Below are 12,757 nucleotides of genomic sequence, written 5' to 3'. Positions count from 1 at the left end.
CAAGCAAGGAAGCAGTTTGGTTGCAGAGATTGTGTTCAAGTATGGGGTTAGTACAAGGAGCTATAAGGATAGACTGTGATAGCCAAAGTGTAATTTTCTTAGCAAAGAACCCTGCATATCATTCAAAGACAAAGCACATTGATGTTCAGTATCACTTTGTGAGGGATATGATAGAAGACAAAATGGTGTTGTTGATAAAGGTGGACACATTGAAGAATACTGCAGATGCATTGACAAAATCTGTGAGCTCTGAGAAGTTCTCTTGGTGTAGAGAAATAACGGGCGTTGCAGGGCTGGATGAATGACTAATATCTCTTGTGGCCCCATGTGGAAATAAAACGACAAGTGGGAGAATGTTGGGTTGTGTTATATTCTTTTCACGACTAGCCCATGTAGTTAACCGGGGGGTTAGAGGGGGGGTAGAGCCCCCCTCTTCATTGTGCCAATTGCATATTGGGGGGTCATAGGGGGTTTGAGGGGTGCAGGTAACCCCACTCTATGGGTTCTAGGACAGCGCCCCGGAAAATTTTGTTTTTGGACCCTATATTAGGTTGGGCGGACCTACCTATGGTTTTGTGCATGATTTTCACGCATGTTTTTGGACGCGATGGTTTTTAGGTCCATCGTATTGGATGCTTCGGCATGTATAAATATGTATTGTAACATTGAAAGGAATATAATGAAAAATAAAGCTGGTAGTCCCAGTTTTGGGATCCAGGGGAAAATGTCTGTGTATATGTGTTTTATGTGTTATGCTCTCGCATTGTTTATTTTCTATGTTTTAGAATTCATATGCAGGTAATTTATGTATGGGTTTAAAACCTATAGTTGAAACCCCAAAGACTTTTGCATTAATTTGAAAAAGTATACAAGAGAGCTTGAGAGATTAGTAGATGATCCAGAGATCGGATCAACTAACTGACAAATGACTTCCTATTTAATGATAAATCCTCCAACAGCTAGTTCGAGTGATCCTCGTCAAAGCAATCTCGACCATTGATGAGGATTAAAATTTCTTTTAATCTCATCCGTCGAAATTTTAAATTCTTGAGGAAATTCGATTTTTTCAATTAAATGCATTTTAATTAACTCAAAAATAAAAATTTTGAGTTAATTTCCTCAAAAATTTGACTTTGACTTAAACCCCATGGACCAAAGGCTTAAAATTTAGCAAAATAATTAATTTACCTCAGTCCTGGGACCTTTTAAAATTTGAATTTTAAGGACCCACGAATTTTTCCTTTGGAAAATTTAAATTTACCTAGGACCTATAATTAATTAAATTTTTGGCTTAGGATTTTAATTAATTTTTGGCCAGAAAATTTAATTAATTAACCTATGAGGGAATAAATTATTTTTCCAACCCTCAAGACACTTTACATCATCATTTTCATATCTTTTACATCACAAGGGGGAAAACCCATCTGAAATAGACCCTCATAGACTACCCATTTCTGCAACACAAATATAATCCAACAAACTAAGCAATTTGTAATAAAATAACCTAACCAAATAGTTAGGATTATTTTGAAATCAATTTTACATAGACTCGATCTATAAAGCTAGGACTCGCCTAAGATCCCAGTGAAAAAATCCATTCTGGCTTTGGGGTAAGGTTGAAGGAAAACTCTACCGACCATCCGAGAATGGATCGGTGAGACAAAAAACCTCTTGGAATGTAGATCGTCACCAGAAAAGTAGGTTTATCTAGGTGATTACATACACGACACCAATCTGCTAAGGTTATTTACATTATACACATGCGGACTGAGTTTACATTATAAGATGATGATCAAGTTGATGATGATAGCTGGATGGCATGAACACTTTGATCAGGCACTATCCCTTTTGCGAAAAAAGGGGGTGTATTGCTATGGGTTGTTGACACGTAGTGGTCAATAGGCATAGTTCTTTAGATTCAAAGCTCTGTTTATATGGAAAATCATGTTTGTGTATATCTTCTTCTAGATTAATGAATTCATGCTAATACATGCTCATTATGATTTCTTAAGCTTTCAAGCCCACACTACATTGACCAGAATCTTAAATCAACCACAAGACATTTTTATCTTGCTCCTCTTTATGCCTGCTACTATAAACCTTTAACACCTTGACCTAATTGCTTTCTCTCATCCCTGGTCCAGCAACCTAAAAACCATAAATTTTCAAAAACTCATCTAAAACTATTATTTCTAGCCTAAAATTCATTTCTCTTCCAGTCATTGACTGTGAAATCCTTAGAGAGATCCCTCTCTGGTTGAGCAGGGCTAGCTACTGAACTACAAGTGGTTTGAAGTTACCTCTTTCGATCTCCTCCTCATCCTAGGACATTGTAGGGGATAACATGATGCTTGTGAGTCAAAGGCTTTGAAGCTAGTGTACACCATCACTTTTGTAGGAGTAATATAGGAAGCTTGCAACTATTATCTTGGGAGTCCTATGGTATGAATTTGTGACAATGTTTCTTCATTGTTTTATCATTAGTATTAATGTTATGTCTCCTCACTTCCATCTTAATTGTTTCATGTGATCATCTCAGTAGTATTCAAGTAGAAAACATATGGTTATGATCTCTTTTGATGAGATTTTCATGTTTATTTTTAATTTCCCACTGATAAATGAATTCATAACTCATATGCTCATTTTGATCCTTCACTTTTTCAACCCTACAGCACCACGAAAACTCAAAAATGTCACTAAACATACCTACCTTGCCCCATTATATCTCTACAGTTGATCTTTTGAAACCCTAACCTAATTTCCTACACCTATTGACCCTGGTCTAATGAACCCTAAATTCAAACCCTATTGAGCTAAATATCTAGCCTAAGATCTATTTTCCTTCCCAGTCATTTTATTCGCTGTGAGATTATTGATACAACCCTCTTTGATTTGGTAAGGCTAGCTACTAGATCCAAAGTTGGTTTGAGGTTACCTTCATCGGTCTCCTTTCTTAGCCTTGGGAAACTGAGGAGTGCTAACATTTTTAGCAACCATACTGGGGAACAAAGTGTCAAATCTTCCCCATGAAGATCATCAAATTTTATATCTGATTTGTTGATGGTGGATAATGGTTAGACACATATGAAGGTTGAACCATTCACCCCGGTGACTCCAAATTGATCCAAAGACTCCACTGGTAATAGGATCCAGAAATTGAGATAAGTTCTATATCTCAAATGTATGCTCCTTTAAAACAAGATCACATTCTAGGTTTCCAAAACCACATTCCTTGTGTAGATTGGTAGACTTATTTGCCAAAGTTCAAAGACGAGAAAGGAGATGATGCTGCTCTACATCTCGTTAAACTTCACATGCCTTTGTAAGCTAAAGGTTCAATTTCCTGAATATTATATGATGAAGATGTTCATGGTAACCTTACAAGGAAAAGAATGATCTTGGTATGAAGGTCTTCCATCTGCTAGTATTTATTCTCTTAAAGATTTTCATTCAACATTTTTTGAAAAATATAAAGAGTCTCATCCTTCTTTGTCATTGGTTGAGGATCGTTGTGAACATTCTAAGGTTTTCATTAAAACTATAGAAAATTCTTATGGTGATGAAGAGTTCATAGATGAATAGATTTTGAAGGCTTTGTATGCGAACCCATTCCATCACCAAGAAGAACATGTGTCTTCTCCCTCGGATGAAAGTGAAGTTGAGCAGGATTTAAATTATGATAGTCATCTTCCATCTTTTGCAGCTGATTACAATTTGCAACAATCTTATGATCATGAGGGAGAACTAGCAGAGTTTAGCAGCCTTGATGCACAAGATACATATGATAATGGTCATTTCATTTGCCCTGTTTTTCTTGATAAAGATCCTAATTCTGAGTTGGTTTGCATTAAGATCCCTGAGAGTCATCATTCATCCATTGAGTTCAAAAGTAATGAGCAACAAAAGCATGAGAATGTAGCCCAAGATGATGGGATTAAAGGGTATGTGATATAGAATTTCATCTTGTTGTGCCAGTTGTGGAAGAGTACGTTGAAGGTAATATTTTCCAAATATTTGATGAATCTATTGCTCTAGAAACTCTCAATCTAGGTTTACATGAAGAAACACTCATACATGTAACTTCAGATTTTGAGTATGTTAGACTTCAATTTGACCATCATGAGTTGCAGGAAAGTAGTGAAATAGAAGAGGTTGTTTTAGAGCCTCTTGCACATGATGATCTTCCTCGAGATTCAGAAAATGAAGAGTGTGCTTGTATTTTTGCTGACTTTCAAGGCATGGTAATGTTCTAGATTGTTGAAGACCTTATTGCCAATTTGTTGTAGCCATCTCGGAAGATGAATTTTCTTGTATTTATGGATCATAAACACATGTTCAGTGGGCACTTTGAGTTGTCTATCTTTTGTTTTTTCTCCCTGCTTAAGGAAAGCACAAGCAAATTTCAAGTATGTTGCTATTTGCTGGATTGGTTACACCGGAGGGATCATTTCACACGATTGTATATATATATATATATATATTCATCAGGTGGTGGTTATCATTAGGATTTGAAGTTCAAGGTGAAGGTCCTAAGATCCCGATGGCCTGCTGCCATGTGTAAGTAAGTTCAGTTAATAGTTAAGTTTTTCAGTCAAGTCAAGTTAGTTTCAGTTTTTCTTAAGTTTAGTCAGTTAGTATTTTGAGTGTCAAGTGTTTTATTTTGTATCCATCACCTAATGGATGAGGTTACCTGGTCTACGGTGTTCTTGACACCTCCTAAAGGAGCTTCCATCCCCAGTTGGAGCCGATGTTAGTGTCTATGAGTCACCACTGATCAAATTTACTCTTTCGATGTGGTTGATAGTGTCTTAGGTCAAATTGTTATATTTTCAAATAAAGTTTGATCATTGGTGAGTTATAGGTCATTACTACTCCCCTCCATGCTCATGGTCATAAAATTTTGTCATGGTCATGTCATCACTCCTTGTGATAGGTTAATATAAGGAACAAAACACCATTTCTTTATTGACGTAAGCTACAAGAAAGGTATAAAACTACAACTCGAGTCTTCCTCTAGCTCCAAGCGGAACCGTCCTCCGAATCCATCCTTTCCCACCCTCAAGAATCTTCCTCCATCATCATACACAGGGATATCGCAAGAAGGATGAAGGATATCTCAAAAGAGGAAACAATGGTTTCCTAAAGCTTTGGGGAGTGCAAGAGGCATAGGGGTTTCATCAGACTCAATCAGGAATAAATCAACTATAATATCAATATCCCCTTTCTTCTCCTCTTAAGGCCTTCCCATGGAGGTTTATTTATAGTTCTCCAAATTAGTTTTTTGGTTGGGAAACAGTTGGGTCACAGGCTATAGGAGGTGAGTAACAGGTAAAACCTGTGAACTCCACCTAAAATTAAGGAAATTTATTATTTTTAAGTGTTTTAACACATGTACACGGGTTGGGTATACGTTGACCCACATGTTCATGCTTTTATCACAGGGAAAAGTAGCATATAGGAAATAAAACACTATTTTTTATATTTTGGACCAATTTTGGAAGGAAGGGTTGCCCGAGGCCATAACCAGAGCATTAGATCTACCAAGAGTGGTAAATGGTGCTATAACAGATGCCCCATAATATATGAGGTCAAAAGGGGTACATGATGGCTGAAATGTATTAAGTGTATAGAAGGAATCATGCCAAGACCAAGGAGGAATTCACCAAAATTTAGCCTACCAAGCCAATGAAAGAGGTCAGAAAGAAACTACTGTCTGAGGCGAGCATACCCATGCTCAGAAATAGTAAAGCATGTGCGCATGTCAAGTACAAAAGCAGATCCAATATGCATACAAGTATAAAGGAACTGCAAATACATAATGGATCATCCGATCATAACCAAGAAAGTACATGTCTGAATATCACATATAAAGAGCTAATCAATGATGCTGAAGTATGAAGATGATCACTGAAGTCATAAAACTGATCCAAATAGTACCAAGTCAAATAGTGGAATAAATGGTACTACGCTGCAACTCGGGTGCCAACATATAGGATGTCATTGTAAGGAACTACAACATATAAGTTGGATGGTGTCAACTAGCAGAAACAAGAGCAATTGACAAGTGAACCAAGAAATGTTGATGCAAAACTGAGGTCTTCATCGACCGCCACAGTACATTTCTACACAATGGGAATAAATGATCTGAATTCGACCATGTGAGAAATCGTTTGATTACTGGTCATTGATGTATACTGTTAACAAGCACAAGACTACTCACCGATAATGATGATGAGAGACAAGGTACCCAGTACAATATAACAAGTGTGAATAAATGAGTTGTAGTCGAATAATTGGAAGAATATATCAATCACAAGATAATGATGTTTTCCCACTGTCGATAGTGAAGGAATCTGCCACTAATGACTACAAACCCTAAGGTACTGCCAAATGGAAGCTAGATCTCTTTCCCAAAGAAATGAGCTAAATTCAATGGGAAAAGATCTACTAGAAGGAAGGCATTAAGGAATCCTTCATCAATCTAGTGCAAGTGTAACCCATAGACCAATAATTTTGAAGGAATCAGACGAATAAAGATGTAGTAACCTAACCGAAGCATGTTTCCAGTGTACACAAGATTTAGCTAGTGCATGATAGAAACCCTCTGAACCAACCAATAATGAAAGCTAACATAGAGGCGAGGAATCCACCAATAGGGTCAAATGGAAACCAAGGCACTGCACGAATCCCAATGTGTGATAATGAAAGCTGATGTCAAACACAAGGGAAGCCACTCAGTCAAAGACCCATGATATTGATCGATGCCAAGCACAAGGTGACCTATCAATAATGAAAATAGGGCCAGGGTGCGGCTCTAGATCTACCCTCAGAGAAATTTGTCATAGTTGATAAGAGCAAGACCCACCAACAAGAATCCAATGGAGAACTTCTCAAACCAGCATGAGCAAAAGACCAACATAGCTGATGTGACAATGAACATGACTCTAACAACTAGGGATGGGCGAATGAAAAAATAGGTCAAGAGACACTGCAGAGAGGCTAACTCTAGTTTACTTCCCTTGAACAAAAGCACGACTCAATTGTGAGTACATGGCAGCATATGATAAATTTGTATAAGTTTTTCATGCAGGAGGCATAATCAAACTCTCCATATGATTGGAAGAGATAACCAATCAAAGGAGTATTGACTCAATAACAAGGTTAAGGCTCTCCTATGTCAAAATAAAGCCCATCCCAATGGAGGAAAGACTTATTTTTTGAGTGATTTTTTCAAGGGCGACACAACTGACTCTAGCTGCCATCAAACATGGAAATAATGTCCAGTTCTCGCTCTTTTTCATTTATATGAAGCTTGAAAAAGAATAAAATAATGCTATAGTATAGTGGAAAGAACAAGTGTCGAAAAAGTAGATGCTCTAGTTCCTGGGAGGGGAACATTCCTATGTTCAATGTAAGGTGGCGAAACTGGTAAATGACACTCAAAGGAATGTTCTTTCCACAGGTAAAAATGGTGCTTAAATTTTCAGAGGCTAAGTGACTGCAAGGTTGATTTTGTAGAATTCATGGTCAAAAAGTGGCTTAAACACGAGTCCAAGTGAAGCCGACTCAAGGCCAAAAGGTGAAAATAATCAATATGCAATGCAACAGTACAACTCAACACAATGGAGCCTCTAGGGTATAAAGAAAAAAAATAACAAAGAAGAACGAGAATGAGTCTCCAATAAACAAGTCATGGCAGGGCTAGAGAGGACTCCCGAGCCTACTCAATATAGCAGTATGGGAAACATATGTCAGTGAGCATCTAACTAAGATGTCCATGTAAAGGATGGCTCTACCATCACGTCATGATTTTAAAAGTCCGCGAGTGAAAATGGTTTGTGAATGAAGACATGATGGGGTCGACCCTATGGAAAAAATATTGCAGTATGGAGGTTGGTATGCAAAATGCAGTGGAAAGTGATATTCCCTAACCTATATGCGAATAAGAAAGCGATACCTGCCATGACAAGTCTGCAATTATGGGACCAAAGTGATTTCTTAAAAAAGTCTCCAAAATATCCTGTAAAGACAACCCATTCCCAACATTCCAAGCCAAAAGGTCAAAAAGCCCATAAGATAAAATCAACTTTAGAAAAAATAATTTTTATTTTTCAACCTATATAAGGACTTTTGGACTCACATTTTTTTACATTTGTTTTTTGAGCAAGGAGTTGTGGATAAAAACTCAAACAAACTTCCTCCGTCAAATTCAACCATTCAAATTGCTTCAAATCTTCGAGGTAACCCTTTAATCACGATTTTATCATTTTTGATGATTTTTAGTTGTTTTTTCATAGTTTTGACCATAGGAAATTATGTTAAAAATTTCAACTCTTCATACATGGGGGTTGGATATAGGTAACCCATGTATACGAGGGCCCTACACGCGACTGTGTAAAAAGCGAACCCGCATGTGCGTGAGTCAGAGTGTTTCAAAGGTTGTGATATTACCATGGCAACTATTGAAGATCGAAGTTTCATGGTGACTCCACTACATAGAGATCAATAGCTTGAAGAATTTCCAAGATGATTTATACTGCAAGAAGAAATGTCTGTTATGCTCCTATCAATCGATCTCACATATATGGTTTTCCAAATCATATGCCTTGTGTTGATTGGTCAACTCATCTTCCCATGTTCAAAGATGAAAAGAAAGATGATGTTGGTTTACATTTGGTTAAATTCCATATACATGTATGTAGACTGAGCATTGAGTTTCTTGAGGATTGTCTCATGAAGATGTTTATGGCTACCCTTGAAGACAAGGCTAGAGTATGGTATGAAGGGTTTCCATCAGGAAGCTTGTGTTCTCTTAAAGATTTCCATAGAATATTTTTTGGACATTATGGGAAATTTCATCCTTCATCACCACTGATTCAAGACTATTGTAATATTTGGAAAAAATTTAAACATTGATTTAACGATTTGAAACATCGTTTTTTGAAGGATGACAATTACCTAGCGTGAAAGGGAGCGCAGTGCCATTGATAACCAAGTGATGGAGGATCAAAATGCCTTAGATGCTTTGAGAGGTTGTGGTTTGCTAAATTTCTTTAGAATTCCAAACATGAAGGCGAATACTCAATTTCTTGAGTTGTTGATTCATCACTGGAGTTCAGAAGATGATGCATTCATGATTGATCAAATGCCCTTGAGGATCAAGATAGAAGACATTTATTTTATTACAAGTCTTTCTTGAAGGGGAGAGAGAGTGCATTCTACTGGCAGGATGAGAGGTAGTCTCAGTGTATAGTACTACAACCACATATACTGTCCTGGCAACCCCGAAAAAGTTGGAATTTAGATTCCAACCAGGTATGTAGAGAGCTTATCATTGAAAATCATACTATTTACCATAGCTAGGGTAAATGGTTATGCTTCTCTACATCAGGCTTCACGTGTGTCCATGAGCCTAGCAGTGAATTTCCTCACTATTGTCTTTGATTGGTGTACACCTTTTCTGGCAAACGTGAAGAAACAACTCACTTCCATTTAGAAGGGTTAGACGAAAAATTTCGGATACGACACTATCTTATGCTCATTCTTTTTTGAGAGAGTACCTAGGCTTCATCCAAAGGTATTATCTACCATTAGTAGCCTGATAGATCCACATATGGGTAGATGGGATGACTTGATGAAATGCCTAGGGGGCGGTGAGGTCTCTAGGACGACTTTTGATGACGAGTTTTTCCTTTGGTGGGATCAATAGGTCATTGCAGTCGACGACTACCCCTACACTGGAATTGATTTATGAGGAGATCCGGATCTAGTATTGCCACCAGACGTAGCATGGGGTGCCATAGCTATAAATGATTTTTAAAATTTTAATATTTTTTTGGATTTTTAATATAAATGAATTAAAAATCATTTTTATGAGACAAGACACTTACAAAATATATTGATCATGTTTTAGATGTGGGATCGGCGAGACGTGATGTATTTCCTCGACATGGGTCTAGATGTTGAAGGGGTTGTAGCTTAGACTGAGAGAGTTCTCAATGTAGTATAGAGGAACTTGGTGAGATTGACTCACCAAGTACCCATGGTGGTCATAGAGGACTTACCAGAGGAGATGTAGCGTCACATGGTAGGAGTACCATGGGACTAGGTGCAACTATTTCAGCGTGTGGCCAATGTCGTCATTTACTTTCTAACTTCTTGTTTGGTCAATTTAGTGTTTCCTAAATTGATATTTAAAATGTCAATCCGGGAGTCATAAACTGCTGAAGTGAAGTGCACTATATGTGCAAGATAACCGATTTCTTAGACTTTTGTCGTTTTTGAGTTTTTTAGTTTGTTTTTGGGTTTATCTTTTGTGGATTCCCTAGTGTGACATGGCGAAATTGAAAGTCAAGTATGGATGGTAATGGTGATTTCTACGATGATTCAAGTATGGATGGTAATGGTGATTTCTACAATGATTTTCCAAACTTCAAAGTTATCAAAAAGAAGGTTTCAAACTGACTGTGATGAAATCAATTCTCAAAAGGAAATAAATGTACCAAAACAGTGAACTAGTGACAATGGCCCAGTATCCTTACTGTTGTATGAAAAAGAAAATAAAAACTGAACCCAAAGCAACTCAAAGACTGAAAGCTAAGCAAACTAAATCACACTACTTCAACCCACATTCTGACCCTTCACCTTTCGACTCGCTCCGGCTATAGGAAGTAATCATAAACAAGCTGAGTAATATGATATCTAAATTGCAGGAAATCAAATTGCATAAAAGGTAACTAAGATTTAACTACTCATTCATATTTCAATTCTTGAAAATGACATAAGTAATTTAATCTCTAACTGGCAGGAAAGAAAACTAAAGCATACTACATCAAGTAATATTCTGATTCCTTACTAATTGAGTCGCTTGGCTATAGGAAGGAAATCATAAACAGATGAGTAATATGATATCTAAGTGGCAGAAAAGTAAATAAGCAAAGCAAAACTGAAAGAAATGACAATGCTGGAATTAAAACTTAGTAAATGAAAATCAGTAGAAAGGACAAGATGATCTCATGTTAGTAGTCATTAAAAATATGTAAATTTGCCCGGGCTGCCTACAAAAACCTGTAAGAAAAGCACTGATCAGCTAACAGTTATGAGAAAACATAAAAGGAAATATGGACAGCAGTTAATTATGAACATCAGAACAGTGCAATATATACAAGCAATGATTATAAAAACAGTAACACAATGAAAACAAGTAAGAAACTATACAGAGCCTTGGTGTACAGGGGCCCTCTGCAACCTTAGCCAGTCAGTACTCAGTCAAAAATCAAATTTAGGAATGCTGTCTTCTCATATATTAAAGTGCAGTAATAAGAAAAAGTAAGGCACAGTACAGTGGGCTTATAACAATAGTTAAAATTACATCTGAAAAACTAACTATCCAACATATACCAACGCGTTATTTATAAGTGAAAATGCTGCAACTAATTCCTAGATTCTACACTGCCAAACAGACACGTAAATCTCCACGGCCTGAGATCTAGCGTTATGGTAATCATGACAGTTAAATCCATGGAGTGGTGGCTGCTAGATTCAGTTCACGGGTTGATCTACAGGTTTTCCAATACCTCCAGAAATTGAGGATCATGCCACGCAAACCTTCACGTGGGCAAAATAGAGCTGTGCCATCGCAAAACTCTTGGTTTGGCCCTTCCTTTGACCATCTTTGACCATGACTGTTTATGAGTGATTTGGCTGAACTGAGGGGACACGCTCCATGTACATGTCACTTGTAGCTTGCCCATGTGGCCGATTTCTCCATTGGACACCTGTAACATAGTCTTTAACAAAATGGCTGCGGAAACTTGAGCTGGCTGCGGAAAGTGACAAGTTTCCGCAGCTGCTTGAACAAAAATCTAAATCAAACAGCAGTCATAAACATAGTTAGGAAACCATTTCATAAGCTCTTTTTAGACTAATATGCAATGATTTGACAGCTTGGTGGATTAAATAAATGGAAAAGAAGGCTGAAAAGGTATATAGGGAAGTGCAGGTTTGGGAATCAACACTTCTCATCTTGACAAGGATCATTAGATAGATGATAAGATCTTTTTGTGATTGGACATGATGATGGGCATAAGCCCACATTTTATAGGGAATTTTGTCCTGATTTCTGTATATTATTTTGGCCACAAACACTCTATCTATATGCAGATGATATTTCAATTATTTTGGATGTTTTTAATTTGATGAATGATTTATATGCCAGTCCAATGATTAATTAGCAATAGAATCTGCTAATGAATTTTCCGATCGTGGAATGTGAACAAATGTAATGTAAACAAATGATTGTTGCAACAACCGCACTCTCAGAAATTGATGATACCGATAGGGATCTCGTACCTAATGGATGTTATTCAGTTGAGATACCACCAATTGTGAATATAAATAAACCACTAATGAATCAATATCAAGAGATATCACTTCAGATAGTAAATTAATAACAGAAGTATATTCGGCAATATCATTTGAAGCAGGACTGATACATACTCCTCTCAAAACCATCAACTGGCCAGATGGATAATAAATCACCCAAGCCGTGGAAGAAAGGTTCTGGGTGTGTATACTGGCACCATGGACAAACCCTAGATATATCAAATCATCAATCAATACCTACCAAAGAAGATCAAAAATATCTAAATCACTAAAACCAATAGATACATATGTACAATCATACAATATATACAAACAAGTAAATGCTCGGCTGAAGACTAAGCAAAGTACTTCTTAAGGTAGAGCCTATTTCTGG

This window comes from Pinus tabuliformis, chromosome 1_2 (assembly GCF_031772625.1).
Source record: "Pinus tabuliformis cultivar Carrire ecotype Pingquan chromosome 1_2, CPIR1, whole genome shotgun sequence".
Classification (NCBI taxonomy): Eukaryota; Viridiplantae; Streptophyta; class Pinopsida; order Pinales; family Pinaceae; genus Pinus; species Pinus tabuliformis.
The sequence above is the reverse complement of the archived record's forward strand: the minus strand, read 5'-3'. Positions refer to the sequence as shown.